We start from the raw sequence: 16,510 nt of genomic DNA, 5'->3' as shown, positions 1-16,510 counted from the left end.
ATCCGCACCTGTGACGCATGACGGAAAGCGGGGGTCCGCCAGCTCGCATGAGACAAGTCACGACAACAGTGTCCCTTTGAGCACTGCGGGAGAGGAGGTCGCTCGATGTCACCCCGGGAAGAGACGGCCCAGGTGGCATGTTAACGTCAAGGGCTATGTGTAAGGCAGCGCTCACGATTTAGCCTAAACTTATTTTCGCTTGCTTCTTCTTAAAACTTCCTTCGCATCAATGCAAGTTAACTAGGAAGTTCCAATTTTTTCCATGAAACTTTCGCTCAATTATGCGGCAAGGGAGGAGAGCAGAAATGTGCGGCTGGGCCGAGTAAATTATGTGGCAAGGAAGGCTTATTATGTGGCATAATGCGGCACATTTTGTGATAGGATTATTTAATTCTTTTGCAGCCTCGGACGGTGGAGGGAGTTCCGTGGGGCAGAAAGGCGGGCGGGGGAGGGGTAGGGTGGGGGGTACTAAACACCAGAATGTGGGTAATTGGAAGTAAGTAAATTATTAAATGAATAAAACGAATTTCGTAGAGCGCCCTGCATTGCATTTTGCGATGCAGGGCGCGCTACGAAATTCGTTTTATAGCTATGCACGGCACGCTACGAAATTCGTTTTATATATTTAATTGTTTACTTACCTCCAATTATCCATATTCCGGTGTTTAGTACCCCCCACCCTGCCCCTACCCAGCCCCACCTTTCCGCCCCAGAACTCCCTCCACCATCCGCGGCTGTTCTATTGTCATTTTCACACTTGTTAACACTGTCTGGTCATTGGTTGCACCTCATTGTAACACCCACAAATAGCAATAATCAACCGGTTAACCTATCCAAACAGCCTTCCACTGTGCGGCAAAACATGTTGCTGCATTTTCAGTAACTTTTAAACCGTTTGAGCTATAAACAGCATTTTTGTTTGTTCAAAGCTGCAGCTTATGCTCCAGAGGATTGATTATGTGGCAAATGAGGCTAATCTATAATTATGCGAAAATCGCAGCAGCCGCAAAATCACATAATTCCAGTGGTCCTGCTCATAGGAATTCAGAACTGTCATGTATGTTAGAAGGTACAAAACACACTATAGTGAGCATCTGCTGCAGCTTTGGTCGAGCAAAGCAAAACCAAAGGGGATGATGGACGGAGTGTTGAACATTGCAAGCATTCAGCCCCAGTCAACTGATCTGGGATTAATCCATCATCATTCTTTAGCTCACTCCACCACCCCAGTTCAGACATGGCAATATTCAAATCAGTCTAACCCTGTGCCTCATGGGAACAGTCCAGCCCAAACTTCCAAGCCATGTCTTCCCTGGACCGGAAATAAGCATCCTGGGAGCGGTTTCGGGCTCACAGCCCTCATCAGCCAGGCTATCTTGAATCCAGTGGCAAAGTGAGCAAGGGACCCACGTCTGGGCATACCCTGCCAACTTAGGGCGAACAAAACAAAACCAAAGGGGATGATGGACGGAGTGTTGAATATTGCAAGCACTCACCTCCAGTCAACTGATCTGGGTTTAATCCATCATCATTCTTTAGCTCCCTCCGCCACCCCAGTTCAGACATGGCTATGTGCAAATCAGTCTGACCCTGTGCCTCATGGGAACAGTCCAGCCCGAACTGTCAAGCCATGTCTTCCCTGGACCGGATAATCAATCAATCAATCCATCACTGCATTTCTAAAGCGTGCTACATACCCGTGAGGGTCTCAAGGCGCTGGGGGGGGGGGGGGAGCTGCTACTGATCGAAGAGCCAGGTCTTGAGAAGTCTTCTGAAGGCCAGCAGGTCCTGGGTCTATCGTAGGCTGGTAGGGAGAGCGTTCCAGGTCTTGGCGGCGAGGTAGGAGAAGGATCTGCCGGCGGCGGTGGTTTTCCAGATATGAGGAACTGTGGCGAGGGCGAGGTTGGCTGAGCGGAGGCTTCGGGTAGTGGTGTGGAAGCTGAGACAGTTGTTGAGGTATGTAGGTCCGGTGTTGTGTAGTGCTTTGTGTGCGTGGATGAGGAGCTTGAAGGTGATCCTCTTGTTGACAGGGAGCCAGTGTAGGCCTCTCAGGTGGGGTGTGATGTGGCTGCGTCGGGGGACGCCGAGGATCAGTCGTGCCGAGGCGTCTGGATGCGTTGTAGTCATCTCAGGAGCTTGGTTGTTGTTCCTGAGTAGAGGGCGTTCCCGTAGTCGAGTCTGCTGGTAATGAGGGCCTGGGTGACGGTTTTTCTCGTGTCTGGAGGGATCCATTTCAAGATCCTGCGGAGCATTCGGAGGGTGTAGAAGCAGGATGCAGAGAAGGCGTTGACTTGCCTGGTCATGGAGAGGGTGGAGTCGAGGATGACCCCCAGGTTGCGTGCGTGGTATGTGGGTTCCGGGGCTCTTCCTAGCGATGTGGGCCACCAAGAGTCATCCCAGGCTGATGGGGTGGGTCCGAGGACGAGGACCTCCGTCTTGTCTGAATTCAGCTTCAGTCTGCTGTCCTTCATCCAGTCGGCTACAGCCTTCATTCCTCTGTGGAGGTTGGCTTTGGCGGTGTGGGCGTCTTCGGTGAGCGATATGATCAGCTTAGTGTCATCGGCGTAGGAGATGATGTTGAGGTTATGTTGTCGTGCGACGTGGGCGAGCGGCGCCATGTAGATATTGAACAGCGTCGGGCTGAGGGAGGATCCCTGTGGGATGCCGCAGATGATCTCGGTGGTTTTTTGAGCGGAAGGGCGGGAGGCGGACGCTTTGGGTTCTGCCAGAGAGGAAGGAGGTGGTCCAGTCCAGGGCCTTCTCTTGGATTCTGGCGTCATGGAGGCGAGCTGATAGGGTGCAGTGGCAAACTGTGTCAAAGGCTGCTGATAGGTCCAGGAGGAAGAGGGCGGCTGTTTCTCCTTTGTCCATCAGGATCCTGATGTCGTCAGTGGCGGCAATGAGGGCGGTCTCGGTGCTGTGGTTGCTGCGGAAACCGGATTGGGAGGAGTCCAGGATGTTGTTGTCTTCGAGGTAGCGGGTAAGCTGTTTGTTGACAATCTTCTCTGTCACTTTTGCCGGGAACGGGAGCAGGGAGATGGGCTGGAAGTTCTTGAGGTCCTTGGGGTCTGCCTTGGGCTTCTTCAGAAGGGCGTTGATCTCGGCGTGCTTCCAGCTTTCCGGGAAGGTTGCTGTCTCGAAGGACCTGTTGATTGTTTTCCGGAGGTGGGGTGCGATGGTAGTGCTGGCTTTGTTGAAGACGTGGTGAGGGCAGGGGTCGGATGGGGATCCGGAGTGGATGGAGTTCATGGTTTTGATGGTGTCTTCGTCGCTGATGTTGGACCAGGTGGTCAGGCGACTGGTGCGGGTGGTCGTCGCAGGCGTGGTGGGCTCGGTGGTGGGTGCGGGGGTGTCAGAGTTGAAGTTGTCATGGATGTCGGTGATCTTGCGGTGAAAGAAGGTGGCCAGGGAGTCGCACAGGTCTTGTGATGGTGGGATGTCGTTGGTGTTGGAGAGTTCTTTCACGATGCTGAAGAGCTCTTGGGTGTTATGTGCGTTGTTGTCTAAGTGGTCCTTGAAGGCGGTCCTCTTGGTGGTCCTGATGAGTTGGTGGTGTCTGCGGGTGGCGTTCTTGTGGGCTGTGTGGCTGTCTGGTGTTCGGTCATGGAGCCATTTCTTCTCCAGCTTCCGACAGGTGTGCTTGGAGATTCGGAGGTCTTTGGTGAACCAGGCGGCTTTCTTGTTGGTGTGGTTGGTTGTGGAGGTCTTGAGAGGGGCGAGGGTGTTGGCGCAGTCATTGATCCACTGTTTGAAGTTGGTCGCGGCGGTGTCTGGGTTGGCGGGGTCGGCGGGTGGTTTCAGGGCGAGGGTGGTCGTTAGTTGGTTCTTGGTGACCTTGCCCCAGTGTAATCTCCCTGTTTCTCGGGATAGAGACAGTAATAAGAAACCCAACAAGGAATACGTATGTTGCTATGTTCTTGTTTAATGAACACAAGTTCACATAGGAAAAAGAAATCAATAGAAAATGCGATGCACAGTCTCGCTAAGGAACTGGAAATTATACGATACCCATCAGTCGTTAGCCCTGTTCTCAGGAGGGCCAGGAACCAACCGTCCTCTGCATGAATACCGGTCCCGGTATTCAGCCAACAGAGGACACCGTGCTAAATAACGGCCGACAATGCCATTCGAGGACGACTGATGGGGTAAGGACGAATTGCAGCGTCCAGGCGCTGTTTTCTGACACTCGTCTCAGGAACACCCAGCCGGGCGCTCTACCGAGGGGTCAGATGCGATAAACAAGCCCCAAAACAGAGATGCGGAAAACACCTCCTTTGGTGGGCGTCTCTGTTCCAGTCCGTCCAGGGAGCGTAGAAACAAACGCTCCACCCGGACTCCAAAGTGCTATAGTTGAACGAGTAGCTGCTCGCTTCCTACGACGTGTCCCTGTCACCAGCAAGGCGGACCTCTTTGTGATCCGAAACACTGTTCGGTGTTCCCGGGAATCCGCAGAACAGCAAGACATGAACAAACGGCCGGCCGGCAAGAATCCAAAATATCCGACACTGATCCCAGCGACTAATGCGACTTATGTACGCATTTCCGTGTGCGCGCTGATCGCGCTAGGCCTGCTGGATCTTGTGGTCCCTTGTTCGTTCCTAGCGCGGCGATCGGCGTCTGAGCCGACAGTTGTAACCCTCGGTGTCCCACCGCGTCCCGGGGATTCTGACAGTACATCCCCCCCTTATCAGCCCCTCCGACCAGGGCCTGCGCAGGCAGGGTGTTTTTTGTGGAACGCAGCAACCAACCGTGGGGCATGAACGCCGGACGCGGGCTCCCACGACTGTTCCTCCGGGCCGTATCCCTTCCACGCCACTAGATACCAGAGCTTACCGCCCCGCCACTTGGAGTCCAGGATACCGGCCACCTCATACTCCACATCTGCGTCCACCGACACCGGCACCGACGGCACCCGCCCGCCCAGAGAGGAAGGTTTCAGGAGGGACACGTGGAACACCGGATGGACCCTCAGGTGGCTAGGCAAACACAGGCAGACGTTCACAGGGCTGATGCACTTGGATTTGCGATAAGGACCAATGAATCGAGGCGGAAACATGCTGCGTTTCTGGAACCGCAGATTCCTGGTGGATACCCAAACGTAATCCCCCACCGCATACAGAGGTCCAGGTCTTCGTTTCTTGTCCGCCGTGGCTTTGTACGCCGCCTTGGCCGTCTCCAGTGAGGTACTGGGTTTTTCAGAACCGGTACCGAACCGGTAACCCAGTGGTGTCAGGGAACACACCCAAAGACCTCGAATACTTTCCTGATTCAGACCACAGAAACTCAGAGTCTTCTAGGTGAAGTCAAGGATCGATTTTATTGGCTGCAACCAAGTAACAGGCGTCCTAGAAGTACAACAACACAGGATGTATATTCTCAGGAGACTGCTCAATCTTACAAAGTCAGGCTTCTCTTTTTATACGAAATATTGTGCTTTAGGCAAACATTCTTGGATTTACAGTATACCATTCAAATATTTTCACTACAAAGGAAAAGCAGAGTCATGATGACTAGCTCACATTTCAGTTCGTTCAGCCCACAACAAATTACCCGGCAAGGCCCAACATTCTCATCAGATATCGGTGTACCCCCAATAAAAACGGGCACCTCCTCCTCATAAAGCAAGTGAGAGAGAAAAGAGCAGGGACAGGTGTGAGCAAGATTCGGCAGGGTGTGTGTGCGATGAAAGGGGTTTATGGCCTGTTGTGCCTTGATGCTATCTCGTTCGGCCACTGGGAGAGGAACTGACCAAACAGGTTCGGCCTGGGGCAATGGTTCCAACTTGCCCAGGTCACAGGAAAGTCAATTAAGGTGTCCTTTGGAATCGAATTTGGCTTAATCATCTGCCTATGTGAGGGCAACTCACAAAATGGCTGCCGTACACAAAATGGAAGCCAAGGGTTCAGAACGAAAAGGACGATTTCGAGGTGAAATCGTCACTCGAATATGACGAAAATGCTTGTACATAGTGTACTAGCCATTCTTGGTCTTTTGATATACAAATCGTCATGTTATGATGAAGTTTAATTCTCGAGTCCAGAATTTTCAGAACTACAAACCCTCCTTTTGCCCTTACATAGGCAATTTAACCTAATCTCATGCTAATCTGAGTTCAGGTCTATATTCCTAAAGTCATTGAGATGTTGCTGTAACATCATTCTAGTACTTAGTTCGTCTCTTGATACAGGTTTCCTTACACATGATGTAGCACAGAGGCCACATATTGCAGGAGCACACTGCACGCACAGACAGAACAGGAAAAGAATGGCTAAGACCATCCCAATGACCATCAGAATTTTCCATCCCCAGCCGGATATCAGTTCCCAGAACCATCCCATTAACGACCAATCTCCTTTATCCACATGAATAGATTCGGAAATCTTATGCAGTTTGGAGATGGCCTGGTACACTGTTGGAGCGTTATCTGGAATGAAAACACAGCAACTCGATTGGATCAATTTACATACCCCACCTCAGGCTGCAAGTATGACATCTAAAGTGACCCTGTTCTGAAGGGTCATAAGACGATCCGACTGGAGCTCAGCAGTCAAGTTACTAAGGGCACCAGCATTTCAATTACGGTGACTCAACCACCCTTGTCAATTACCTTATGTTCCTGCTGTTAACCATGGGTCCCCAGAACGTCAGAAAACCCTTTACGAAGTCCCCAAATTCTTGTCCTGCAGTGTCTTCTTTACTCAAGACACCTCTACCTATCCTTGTCTTGTGGTAATCTGCCGCTGCTGTGTAGGTGGGAGGCAACAGGAATGAAACAAAACATGAGCCCGAAAAGTCAGGGGGCAACCATGCATAGGCTCTATCATGGCAGATGAAATAGGTACCCTTAGCTGCTAAAAACGCAGGGGAAGTCTGAGACCCAAAAACATATGTTTCAGTACAGATACTTTTCCCTAACTGAGCCCTGGGATTCTTGCCAGTACCTTGCAGACACAGGTGACCCTGATGGGGTACAATCCAAATCGGGGAAGATCTCTTAGCTTGCTGTTTCTCACTCAGAGTAGCTCCATATCCGATCACGTTCCATCCTATATATGCAAGTGTCTCATCTTCGGGGGTAGTTTCATAAGAAATCTCTTCCTTAATCATGTCGACTATACCCTTAACCAGAGCACTATTCTTAGGATTGTCTTTTACAGAACGTAGGGGGTGGACTTCACGAGCATATATGAATATTGTTCTGTATGCCCACACAGAACCATTATGGCTGAAAGGCAGGACCAGATAAGGGATACCTTTATCCGTTGTGTGAGGCATAAGACCACACACCCAACAGTTAGTCGTATTTATTACAAGTTGGTGTTGGTGCAAGAGCTGAACAAAGGAGTTATTAATAATAATCTAATCTCCTAGCGGATTCATGTTCAGGAAGGGGTTGAAAAAAATGTGAGGAAATAGTAGGAGGAGGTATGGGCGATGTAGTGGGTGCAAATGTTACTCGAAAAGTGAATAAAACATATCCTAATAAAAATATCATCACACTGAATAACATGAAAATGCACAATATCAAAAAGCTTTTCTTTGTCATCAGTTTACATAATCTGTGTTTAAAGTTCATTTCCTTGGCAGGTCTCTCCATCTCGAAAAACTCCATCCTCTCTAAAGTGCTGCCCGCGATGGGAGGTTGTTTCTGCTAAGGAATGCCTCTGTCAGTCTTGGGCAACTCCCTTGGACCAACCAGAACTGTCGACCTAACGTCGTCAGCTGCACCCCAAAGACTTTGGGCAATCGCGGCCCTAGCAGCGGAACCCGGATGGCGATTCGAAAAACAAAAATAAGCAAGTTTCTCAGATGGGAGAGCTGCACTTTCAAAAATACTACTTGGAGGGAAAAAATAATTTTATTTGTCCATAGGTCTCGGCCTCAAATTATAGCGCTTCTTTCCAGGTACTGTCTGATCCTGAAACAGGAGTTCAGGCTCTGTAGTGTCCAATCGAACTGATGGTGATACAGCTGGTTGCAAAATTTTATCACTCTCTTGTTCAGTCAGTGTTCCTTTTACACGTGCATCACTGAAAGGCAGAAAACGTGGCACAGTTTCAGTCTCTGAGTCGGCGACACCCTTCTGGACCCACTGGTCATACGGCAGAGGCAGAGGGAACCGCTTGCAGTGGATCCCGTGGATCCAGTTTTTCTTCCCCTCCACTCGAACAGCTGATCTTGTGGAAAGAAGGATGAGGTGCGGTCCGGTCCACCTGGGCTGGTCGTTCTTGGTTCGCTGGAAGTTCTTGACCAGCACCCAGGATCCAGGGTCGATCTGATGTCCTGGAGCTTCAGAGACTTGAGGCAGTGTATCATGCACCTGTTGGTGTAAAACACGCAATTTAGCCGTCAATTCGTACAGATAATCAAGCAAAACAGGGTGTTCGATTTCACTGAACTTTGTGGGCCTTGGCACTCCCCATATGTTGGCCTGTTCCTCCGGGCCGTATCCCTTCCACGCCACTAGATACCAGAGCTTACCGCCCCGCCACTTGGAGTCCAGGATACCGGCCACCTCATACTCCACATCTGCGTCCACCGACACCGGCACCGACGGCACCCGCCCGCCCAGAGAGGAAGGTTTCAGGAGGGACACGTGGAACACCGGATGGACCCTCAGGTGGCTAGGCAAACACAGGCGGACGTTCACAGGGCTGATGCACTTGGATTTGCGATAAGGACCAATGAATCGAGGCTGAAACATGCTGCGTTTCCGGAACCGCAGATTCCTGGTAGATACCCAAACGTAATGCCCCACCGCATACAGAGGTCCAGGTCTTCGTTTCTTGTCCGCCGTGGCTTTGTACGCCGCCTTGGCCGTCTCCAGTGAGGTACTGGGTTTTTCAGAACCGGTACCGAACCGGTAACCCAGTGGTGTCAGGGAACACACCCAAAGACCTCGAGTACTTTCCTGATTCAGACCACAGAAACTCAGAGTCTTCTAGGTGAAGTCAAGGATCGATTTAATTGGCTGCAACCAAGTAACAGGCGTCCTAGAAGTACAACAACACGGGATGTATATTCTCAGGAGACTGCTCAATCTTACAAAGTCAGGCTTCTCTTTTTATACAAAATATTGTGCTTTAGGCAAACATTCTTGGATTTACAGTATACCATTCAAATATTTTCACTACAAAGGAAAAGCAGAGTCATGATGACAAGCTCACATTTCAGTTCGTTCAGCCCACAACAAATTACCCTGCAAGGCCCAACATTCTCATCAGATATCGGTGTACCCCCAATAAAAACGGGCACCTCCTCCTCATAAAGCAAGTGAGAGAGAAAAGAGCAGGGACAGGTGTGAGCAAGATTCGGCAGAGTGTGTGTGCGATGAAAGGGGTTTATGGCCTGTTGTGCCTTGATGCTATCTCGTTCGGCCACTGGGAGAGGAACTGACCAAACAGGTTCGGCCTGGGGCAATGGTTCCAACTTGCCCAGGTCACAGGAAAGTCAATTAAGGTGTCCTTTGGAATCGAATTTGGCTTAATCATCTGCCTATGTGAGGGCAACTCACAAAATGGCTGCCGTACACAAAATGGAAGCCAAGGGTTCAGAACGAAAAGGACGATTTTGAGGTGAAATCGTCACTCGAATATGACGAAAATGCTTGTACATAGTGTACTAGCCATTCTCGGTCTTTTGATATACAAATCGTCATGTTATGATGAAGTTTAATTCTCGAGTCCAGAATTTTCAGAACTACAAACCCTCCTTTTGCCCTTACATAGGCAATTTAACCTAATCTCATGCTAATCTGAGTTCAGGTCTATATTCCTAAAGTCATTGAGATGTTGCTGTAACATCATTCTAGTACTTAGTTCGTCTCTTGATACAGGTTTCCTTACACATGATGTAGCACAGAGGCCACATATTGCAGGAGCACACTGCACGCACAGACAGAACAGGAAAAGAATGGCTAAGACCATCCCAATGACCATCAGAATTTTCCATCCCCAGCCGGATATCAGTTCCCAGAACCATCCCATTAACGACCAATCTCCTTTATCCACATGAATAGATTCGGAAATCTTATGCAGTTTGGAGATGGCCTGGTACACTGTTGGAGCGTTATCTGGAATGAAAACACAGCAACTCGATTGGATCAATTTACATACCCCACCTCGGTCTGCAAGTATGACATCTAAAGTGACCCTGTTCTGAAGGGTCATAAGACGATCCGACTGGAGCTCAGCAGTCAAGTTACTAAGGGCACCAGCAGTTTCAATTACGGTGGACTCAACCACCCTTGTCAATTGCCTTATGTTCCTGCTGTTAACCATGGGTCCCCAGAACGTCAGAAAACCCTTTACGAAGTCCCCAAATTCTTGTCCTGCAGTGTCCTCTTTACTCAAACACCTCTAACTATCCTTGTCTTGTGGTAATCTGCCGCTGCTGTGTAGGTGGGAGGCAACAGGAATGAAACAAAACATGAGCCCGAAAAGTCAGGGGGCAACCATGTATAGGCTCTATCATGGCAGATGAAATAGGTACCCTTAGCTGCTAAAAACGCAGGGGAAGTCTGAGACCCAAAAACATATGTTTCAGTACAGATACTTTTCCCTAACTGAGCCCTGGGATTCTTGCCAGTACCTTGCAGACACAGGTGACCCTGATGGGGTACAATCCAAATCGGGGAAGATCTCTTAGCTTGCTGTTTCTCACTCAGAGTAGCTCCATATCCGGTCACGTTCCATCCTATATATGCAAGTGTCTCATCTTCGGGGGTAGTTTCATAAGAAATCTCTTCCTTAATCATGTCAACTATACCCTTAACCAGAGCACTATTCTTAGGATTGTCTTTTACAGAACGTAGGGGGTGGGCTTCACAAGCATATATGAATATTGTTCTGTATGCCCACACAGAACCATTATGGCTGAAAGGCAGGACCAGATAAGGGATACCTTTATCCGTTGTGTGAGGCATAAGACCATACACCCAACAGTTAGTCGTATTTATTACAAGTTGGTGTTGGTGCCAGAGCTGAACAAAGGAGTTATTAATAATAATCTAATCTCCTAGCGGATTCATGTTCAGGAAGGGGTTGAAAAAAATGTGAGGAAATAGTAGGAGGAGGTATGGGCGATGTACTGGGTGCAAATGTTACTCGAAAAGTGAATAAAACATATCCTAATAAAAATATCATCACACTGAATAACATGAAAATGCACAATATCAAAAAGCTTTTCTTTGTCATCATTTTACATAATCTGTGTTTAAAGTTCATTTCCTTGGCAGGTCTCTCCATCTCGAAAAACTCCATCCTCTTTATAGTGCTGCCCGCGATGGGAGGTTGTTTCTGCTAAGGAATGCCTCTGTCAGTCTAGGGCAACTCCCTTGGACCAACCAGAACTGTCGACCTAACGTCGTCAGCTGCACCCCAAATACTTTGGGCAATCGCGGCCCTAGCAGTGGAACCCGGATGGCGGTTCGAAAAACAAAAATAAGCAAGTTTCTCAGATGGGAGAGCTGCACTTTCAAAAATACTACTTGGAGGGAAAAAGAATTTTATTTGTCCATAGGTCTCGGCCTCAAATGATAGCGCTTCTTTCCAGGTACTGTCTGATCCTGAAACAGGAGTTCAGGCTCTGTAGTGTCCAATCGAACGGATGGTGATACAGCTGGTTGCAAAATTTTATCACTCTCTTGTTCAGTCAGTGTTCCTTTTACACGTGCATCACTGAAAGGCAGAAAACGTGGCACAGTTTCAGTCTCTGAGTCGGCGACACCCTTCTGGACCCACTTGTCATACGGCAGAGGCAGAGGGATCCGCTTGCAGTGGATCACGTGGATCCAGTTTTTCTTCCCCTCCACTCGAACAGCTGATTTTGTGGAAAGAAGGACGAGGTGCGGTCCGGTCCACCTGGGCTGGTCATTCTTGGTTCGCTGGAAGTTCTTGACCAGCACCCCGGATCCAGGGTCGATCTGATGTCCTGGAGCTTCAGAGACTTGAGGCAGTGTATCATGCACCTGTTGGTGTAAAACACGCAATTTAGCCGTCAATTCGTACGGATAATCAAGCAAAACAGGGTGTTCGATTTCACTGAACTTTGTGGGCCTTGGCACTCCCCATATGTTGGCCGGGCGGCCGAAAACTATATCATAGGGACTAAGTTTCACTCGCGAATGCACAGTCATTCTGGTGGATTGGAGTGCTAAAGGGAGAGCGTCAGGCCATTTAAGACCTGTGCTCGCTTGAATTTTGGCCAATTTTAACTTAAGCGTGCCATTGTAACATTCTACTAATCCAGCTAATTGGGGGTGATTTGCAGCATGGAACTTTTGCTGAATGCCTAGCCCTTCACATACTTTCTTCATCACTCAACCCACAAATTCACTCCCATTGTCACGCCAGACCATTCTAGGCATTCCAAATCTGGGGAAGAACTCTTTCACAAGGGCTTTCGCTGTGGACAAGGCAGTATTGTCCTTTAGGGGATATGCTTCTACCCATCTTGAGAAGGCACAAACAACAACGAGTACGTATTTTAAGTTGTTGCACCTTTCCATGTGGATGAAATCTAGCTGCAAAACCTCGAACGGATACGTAGGAGGTGCAAAATGACCAGCTGGAGTTGGGGTTCCCCTACCAGGATTGTGTTTCAGACACACCATGTAATTCTTGACCACATTCTCTGCACACTTGGGAATTCCTGAATTTTGCCATACTGGAGCCAACAACTTGCAAATCCCTTTCACGCTGATTTGAGCCATTCCATGAGCCATTGTAACCACTGCAAGCACATACGCATCGGGTAGCAACCATCTCTGATGCTCTGACAATTCAACCCAACAACCATTTGCATCCATTCTACCCGTACTTTCTCTCCACATGTTCAACTCTTTCTCTGTAGCCTCAGCTTGAATAGACTTCACACTCTCTATCGTGTCTTCACACATTCCAACATCACCAACCCATCTTGCAGGGCCTGCAACATACATTCGGCTCATCACATTCCTTGCAGTTTCTTTCGCGATTTCGTCAGCAAATGCATTTCCACGACCAACATCATCAGTCCGCTTCTTGTGAGCACTACATTTCACAATAGCAACTTGCAGAGGCAAGGTCAGTGATTCAAGAAGCTCATTCACCAACTGACCATGCTGAATCTTAGCTCCATGCGAAGTCAGGAATCCATGTTCTTTCCACAAATGTCCAAAACTGTGAGCCACTCCAAACGCATACTGGCTGTCGGTGTAGATGGTCACTTTCATTACTTTTGACAACACACATGCTCTTGTAAGTGCAATCAATTCTGCTGCTTGAGCTGAATTATGTGGAATTCGTGCAGCTTCAACAATTGTATGCAAAGTCGTGACAGCATATGCTGCAGTCGTATCACCATTCGGGAGCTTGAAAAATGAACCATCCACCCATAATGTAGCATCACACTTTACAAGAGGAGTGTCCTGGAGATCTATTCTCCCTTTCGTTTCTTCTTCTGTTCTAAGAAAACAATCCTGCTGTTCTGAAGCATCTAATTCCTCTACAATTGGCAACAACGTAGCTGGGTTTAGAGTGTTACATCTTTTTATGTGCACATGACTTGCTAACAAGGTGAATTCGTAACCTGACAAGCGAGCAGTTAAGTGCTGTGTCTTGGTTCTGTTTAATGACGTGTCCACTGCATGTGGGACCATCACAACTAGCGTATTATTCATTACTAGACCAGCAGACTGTCGAATAGAAACAGCTGCTGCCGCTGTGGCTCTTAAACAACTTGGCAATGCTTTAGCTACCGGATCCAAAGTCAATGAAAAATATGCACATGGACGCTGCTTGCCTCCAAACAACTGTGCCAACACTGATAATGCACAACCCTCTTTCTCATGGACATACAATGTAAAGGGCTTACTGTAGTTGGGGGTACCCAACACAGGAGCCGAACATAATGCTGTGCGCAATTCAGAGAAACTTTTCTGACACTCTTCAGACCAAGGGACGGGATTGGGTGTATCTTTACACGTTAATGCCACCAAGGGTTTGGCTAATAACGAAAAATTTGGAATCCACTGTCTACAGTACGATGTAATGCCCAAGAAAGCACGCACTTCTCTCTGTGTTCTTGGCACATTCAATTTTGCTATTGCCTGAATTCTTTCTGGGGTCAGTTTCCTTCCCTCCTTCGATAAGAGATGACCTAAGTAGGTCACTTCTTGTCGAAAATATTGCAATTTGGAAAGTGACACCTTGTGATGCAAATCACACAGATGACGCAACAATGACAACGTGGCTTTCTTACATATTTCCTCAGTATCTGCAGCAACAAGCAAATCATCAACGTACTGTACAAGAGTAGCACCTTCAGGTAAAACAATCGTATCAAGTTGTGTCTTTAAAGCTTTACTATATATTGATGGACTTTCATAGTAGCCCTGGGGAGCGCGTTTAAAGCGGAAGCTTCGTCCTCCTAAACTGAAGCCAAAAATATCCCTGCTCTCCTCAGCAATCAGGATGCTGAAGAAAGCATTCTTCAAGTCAATCACCGAAAACCAGGTGGCAGAAGCTGGAATCATAGTCAATAGGGCAGTAATGTCGGGAACAACTGGAAATTGTGGCACAACTATTTTATTCACCTCTCTCAGATCAATCACAAATCTGTACACAGGTGGCTGGGAAGGGTCAGTTTGTTTCAAAACAGACAGAACAGGACTATTGCAAACGTTGCCTCTTGTCTCTTCAATCACATCTTTTTCAATCAGATCGTAAACGATCGCTAACAACGCTTTTTCACCTTCACTAGAGATTTTGTATTGGGGAATTCGTGGCATTTTAACATTGGCTTTCAATGTCACATCATATGGTGGTATTTCCAAAAGGCCCACATCATTAGGACCAGTAGCCCAAAGAATATCAGGAAGAAACAACAATTCTGTTGGAAGTTTATCCCTTGACAAATACATTGAGGAAACCACTTTCTTACCTAAAGTAAGTTGTACTCTGAAGGAGAACAGTACAAAGTCGCATACAATCTTTTTAACAGGTCCAATCCTAACACGTTTTTCACCACAACCTGTTGCCAGAATAAGGGGTGCTTCTAATTCACAAGGACCAACAGAAAGAGACAAAGGGTCAGAAATCGGATTTCTAACCGGGGCGCCAGAAAAACCTACAGAAACATTCATTTCGCCAGACAAAGGTGCGCCAGGGAGTTTGGAGTGCATAATAGAACTCTTTGTAGCACCAGTATCCAACAGAAAAGGCTCTGACACACCTGATGTAATCACCTCGACGTATGGTCCACTCTGATCTACTGGAACTGAAACAACTACCTCTCTTTGTCTATGGCTATCCTAGCAATCATTACCTTCCCAATGCTCATCTTCTGTATAGTAATCATCAGCATAGTACTGAGCTGTCCTACCAGATGCGTTATTCTGTTGATCGAACCTATTCATAGAATTTTGAGGTGGAAGGGGACATGCATTCTGAAGGACGTTTCCACGTCCTCTACCTCTAGGCGCTTGCTGAACACCTCTACCTCTTGTGTTTGACACACCATTTGCACGCTGTAACAGAATAGGGCAACTATACTTAAAATGACCCTCTTCCTTGCAATACGAACACTGGTTGGGACCTACAGGAACACGTGGCTGAGTATACTCTACTCTTTGCGAGTTCCTCTGATACTGTTGAGGCTGCTGATAATTATTCTGATAGTTACTCTGACCACCATTATTCTGGCCACCACCACCACGTGGCGGATACGCTTGCTGTAACAGAACCTTCGTTTTCAACTCTTTAGTTTTCTTTTCTGCTCTATCTTTCTCGTCTTTGTCTCTATTTTCGTAATATTGTGCAGTAGCCAATATTTGTGCTGAAGAGGAAACTGTCCAAGAAATCTCTGAATCTTTCAACTTTTTACACAGCTCTGGAAGCAGGTTGTGCACGAATTTATCGACGAACAATCGCTGACCACCTTCTGTGCTCATATCTTGACCACTGTGGTCGACAAACGTTTCCTCAAACCTGGTGAAGAAATCTGACACCGTTTCATCTTTCTTCTGCTTACATGCAGACAACTTATCCCAATTTACACGCATCGCAGGTATTATCGTTTTCATGTAATCAATGAACTTACCAGGAAGTTCTGCTACTAAAGGCTCGGGTTTAGCACCACCAACTTGTCGGTCATCTGCAGCAGCAATATTAGCCCATGAGTCACCTAATTCCTGATCATGATCTGCATGACGAATCTTTCCCCATAAAGGCTGTGGAACAACGTTCCCAAATAACATATCGATATCGGCTAAATTCATAATGCATGACGCAGCAGTCTGTGACAACTCCTTGTAATACCCTGCAGGATTCTTACGGGGATCAGGCAATGTCTGTTTAAGGGCCAAAACTTCAGCTCGCTTCCATGGGACATGTACCCACACACGCTGAAAGTGTGCTGTTATGGCTGGGGGGTTATTGTTATGACCAGCTGCTACTTCTTCCTTCCATACCGGAGGAACTTCTCTCATGGGATATTGTCTTCCCTTCTTCTTAGCAGAGGAATCTGACTC

This window comes from Lissotriton helveticus, chromosome 10 (assembly GCF_964261635.1).
Source record: "Lissotriton helveticus chromosome 10, aLisHel1.1, whole genome shotgun sequence".
NCBI classification, from domain to species: Eukaryota; Metazoa; Chordata; class Amphibia; order Caudata; family Salamandridae; genus Lissotriton; species Lissotriton helveticus.
This window is presented reverse-complemented; position numbering follows the sequence as displayed.